General features: G+C 44.2%; 1 protein-coding gene across 1 annotated transcript in view; it reads right to left on the minus strand.

Moving 5' to 3' along the window:
• mapk8ip3 (mitogen-activated protein kinase 8 interacting protein 3) overlaps positions 1 to 5,000 on the minus strand; it is a 55,218-nt gene that overhangs the window by 33,669 nt on the left and 16,549 nt on the right. The window lies entirely within an intron of this gene.

The following is a 5,000-nucleotide window of genomic DNA, read 5'->3' on the forward strand; positions in this document are numbered from 1 at the left end:
CTTTGGGTCAGAGGAGAAAAATAAAGAGATAAAAAGAGAGCAGAGACAGACAGAGAGAGAAAGAGATAGAGAAAGAGATAGAGAAAGAGAGAGAGAGAGAGAGAGAGAGAGAGAGAGAGAGAGAGAGAGAGAGAGAGAGAGAGAGAGAGAGAGAGAGAGAGAGAGAGGGAGAGAGAGAGAGGGAGAGAGAGAGAGAAGGAGGGGGGGGCAGTTTGATTGGGGAGAGCAAAAAGCCAAGCCCCAACGCAGAGAAGAAGCAGCAGGGATGGGGTGACAGAGAGGGAGGGCGAGAAAAAAAAGAGAAAAGTTGGGACAGAAACACCGGTTAGATAGATGGTGTCAAAGAGGAAGATTAAGCTGCTATAGAACAAGACATGACCAAATCTCTCTATATATCATATCTCATATTCACACACACCCCCCTAATCTCACTCACAGACACATGCAGTACCTTAGCCTAGCCAGCTAAACCCCTACAGCAAAAAGCTGACAAATTCAATTTGCGGCCGCTAGGGGCGTCTAGATTTCTAGGCTAGCAGTACCTCCCAACAAAGCAAAAAGACAGTCACTGCATTGTTGCTGAAGAAGATTGACTATGATTTTAATGGCATACACAGTACTTCATATACAAAGATAAAGTTCAATAAAAATGACTGAACTGCAGAGAATGTGGTTATATAGAGCAGCAAAACAGCCACATGCCAACGATCTACCCAAAACTACTTAGGCGCCCTGCCGAAGCCACTGGTTCCATTCCTGCCCAAGGTCATTTCCCGATCCTCCCCCATCTCTCTCTCCCACTCACTTCCTGTCGCCATCTCAAACTGTTCAATCTAATAATGGCATTAATATACCCCTGAAAATATTTAATTCATAAATAAATAAAACAAAACTTCTGTGGCTGGACAACAGGAGGGATCCTTTCATTTCACTCAGTTCGATGCTTTGCACAGTAACTGCCTTTTTGCTTTGCAGGTAAAAAGTAGATGCTCTTAGTATTTTGTCTTCTCACTGTTGAACACACACACACACACACACACACACACACACACACACACACACACACACACACACACACACACACACACACACACACACCTCCATGCAGATATACCCACGCATGTCATGCACGCATGCACACACACTGACACACACTTGTGCGCGCACACAGGGCCAATGACAGCGTTGACCAGGGCAAAAACTAGCTGAAAAGCCCCTATCAAAGCATACAATGTAACGGGTACCCAATTCCAATTACATGGGGCAACCTCTCTCCCTGGGCCCTGGAAAAACTGATCTGTTTGTCCCCCCCTGTCGGCAGGCCTGTGTGTGTAGTACACACACACGCACACACACACACACACACACACACACACACACACACACACACACACACACACACACACACACACACAGACATAGCCACACACACACACACACTCACACACGCATCCATACGCTGATCCTATTTCAACTACGTGCACCTGTGCCTTTGTTGTCATGCTGAAGGACCGGCTAGCCTTACACTATTAGCTGGTGTGGGGAAGTTGGAACAAAAGAAAGCAAAACAAAAAAAAAGAGTGAGAATACACACCTGAGAACTCCCCTAGGGGCGTGGCCAGCAGAAGCATACATAGAAAAAAGGAAACACAAGGAAAAGGTCAGGGGTCAGTGAGAGGGAAATGACCAATCAGAACTCAAAATACTTCCTCACTTGATGGTGATGGTGTTGATGATAATCCTAAATCAATTGATCCGTAGTCAATCAATATGGAAAAGTGGATGTATGGTAATATTTGGTCAAAATAATATACAAAACTCTTTGTATAAATATGCAGTTGCATGGTATCTCTAAGACATGAAACAAAATGGCTGGTCCTGTGCCAAGAGCAGCCCGTGTCCTGGTTTGCTTGCAAACAAACCAAAAATAGAGATGAGCGCTGAATATGAAAAAAATAAGCAACAATAAAAGTTACTCTGAACAACATTCTTTAAGAAGGGGGGGGGATCTGCCAGTGTGAGCCCCCGGGCAGCTTTCGCAGCAGGAAATGGTTGCGTAGTTTGCAGCGTGAGCGTCATGCAGGCAGGGTGGGGGGAGTCATTCATCCATGCAGCGCAGGGGTCATAGGCTACAGCTGAGAGAGCGTCGGCGTGGCGATCAGCTCAGTTGCTGGCTGTATTCTCTGCCAAGACTCTCAAAACTCTCATGCAAAATCAGGTGACTTCCACACCACATTACACCACACTATAAAGCTGCTGCTGCTACTAAAAAGGTGTGGTGTCAAGAGTCAACATTAAGCTAGGTTTACACTCCTCCTGCACTGAAGTTGACATAACTGAAACCGCACCACCAGAGTGGAAGGGGTGATCATAGATCTGTATTGGGAGGGAAAGTAATCTCATCGCCCCCTGCTGGCAACGTTCCAAGCCCCTGCAACAAATGAATGTGTTTTTTCTTTGAAAAATTACATCTCGGCCCTGACGACGAAGTAGAAGTAGTGGCAGTCATATTATGGGCAAGTTGGCCCGTTTTATCGAATTGGGTGGTAAAATGTTCGGTTTTTCACTTATCTGAACTGATTTTAATATTCTTTAAAAAGCTAGTACAGAACTACACTGACTGGTATGTGTGACGTGTTTACTCCATGTAATTAGCATAGCCAAATTAGCATAGCCAAACATGAGCCAGAGAGGTGGTTACTCTTCACCACAGAAGCCACCATATCTACTAGAGAAGTTAAAACCAAACCAAAACAATCGCGTGTATATATGTGTAATAAGAAGACAATGTGGAACTCGCAGGATTACAAGAATGTGAAGATATGCGGAGAACTTGCGTTCATTCGCGTTCATTTGTTTCTCTGTGTTGTCAACGAGGCGCGAAGCAGAGCATGCTGGGAGCTGTAGTCCGCTTCCGACCAGATTGGCACAATTTCTATTTTTCTTAAAATAGCAAAAAACTACTCAGGATTTTCACAGGTAGTACTTCACCCTATTGTGTACCCTGAAAAATGTGTCTGGTGTTATAGTTCCTAGTCATATCTTTGTGGGATTTTTTTTTAAAACTCGTCTATGGGAGTTTCAATAGGGTCGCCCTGGTGTTTGGAACGTAACCGCTAGGATCGCTGTTTTCCACTTTCCCTCCCAATTCAAGTTCGCATACCCTGGACAATAGAGGGTGTGGCGTTTTTTTTTCCCGCCGATATTTGAAGGATGCCCATGACGTCTGATTCTGGGACACCGCTGACCAATCAGGACCTTGCACTGTCCGCTAGCTCTGCAAAGGGTGGCCTGGTGGCTGGTTTCTGTACGATTGCGGACTGCTAATGACGAGTGTAAACCTAGCTTTAGTGTGCTAGCCATTGCTGCAGCTATTTTGTTGGTGTTTTACTAGATTTCCAGGCACTATCAACAGTGGCGTGTCGTCGCAGATGCCAAGGGATGCCAGGCATCCCCTAATTTTCCCAAAAACAGCTTTAATATCCGTTAATCATTAAAACATTATCGACGAGTCTCCTATTTTAATATTCCCTTCTACTCTCGTCACTCTCTGTGAGTATTTTCCAGGTGGGGAAATAGCGCCCCACCCCCTCCCATTGGGTAACCATCTGGTGAAACAAAGTACTACACGTCTCTCGATGCTAAAACAAAAACTGGTGCCAAGTCGAGTTGGCAGCCATAAATTTCTGGAGTTTTGAAAAAAACGCATGCTTGACCAATCATATTGCTCAAAATTGGTCACGAGTAAATCATATAGGGAGGGAAAGTAATCTCATCGCCCCCTGCTGGCAACGTTCCAACCCCCTGCAACAAATGAATGTTTTTTTTCTTTGAAAAATTACATCTCGGCCCTGACGACGAAGTAGAAGTAGTGGCAGTCATATTATGGGCATGTTGGCCCGTTTTATCGAATCAGGTGGTAAAATGTTCGGTTTTTCACTGATCTGAGCTGATTTTAATATTCTTTAAAAAGCTAATACAGAACTACACTGACTGGCATGTGTGGCTTGTTTACTCCATGTAATTAGCATAGCCAAATTAGCATAGCCAAACATGAGCCAGAGAGGTGGTTACTCGTCACCACAGAAGCCATCATATCTACTAGAGAATTTAAAACCATACCAAAATGATCGTGTGTATATATGTGTAATAAGAAGACAATGTGGAACTCATAGGATTACAAGAATGTGAAGATATGCGAAGAACTTGCGTTCGTTCGCGTTCATTTGTTTCTCTGTGTTGTCAATGAGGCGCGAAGCACAGCATGCTGGGAGCTGTAGTCCGTTTCCGACCAGATTGGCACAATTTCTATTTTTCTTAAAAGGGCAAAAAATGACTTAAGATTTTCACAGGTAGTAGTTCATGCTATTGTGTACGCTGAAAAATGTGTCTGGTGTTATAGTTCCAAGTCATATCTTTGTGGGATTTTTTAAAAAACTTGTCTATGGGAGTTTCAATAGGATCACCCTGGTGTTTGGAACGTAACCGCTAGGATCGCTGTTTTCCACTTTCCCTCCCAATTGCCCGTCTATGATTTGCCAAGGAGGGAAACGGATGATACTTCAGGATCGGCAGCCACTTTACCTGGCTGCCAGTAGAACTAGAAACTACATTGAACAGACTAGCGATTACGGGCAAAATATAGTGACAGTTAAAGCGCGCATACACAGCCGATGGCAGGCAATGCATAAAATGGATTTAACATAACGACAGGATCTTCACATGGACACATATACGTTCAGGATAACTTCTACAACGGTAGGCAAACTTGCTTTATTGTTTCAGAAACGTAGATTATAAGCAGGCCACCTAACGTTTTGTGAAGCTAGCTTTGTTTTTAGCTTTGTTGCTTGCTGCTTGTTAGCTCTTGCTATTATGGCAATAAGCTAAGGTGATTGGCATAATGTGCCACCACCAGGTCCTAAATATACGCATCATGCCACTTCTCTGTGCGCTGTTGTGCTCTGTTTCAGCCGCGTGCATCAGGGTTATTTTTCAAT

The sequence above is a fragment of the Engraulis encrasicolus genome, chromosome 2 (assembly GCF_034702125.1).
Source record: "Engraulis encrasicolus isolate BLACKSEA-1 chromosome 2, IST_EnEncr_1.0, whole genome shotgun sequence".
NCBI classification, from domain to species: domain Eukaryota; kingdom Metazoa; phylum Chordata; class Actinopteri; order Clupeiformes; family Engraulidae; genus Engraulis; species Engraulis encrasicolus.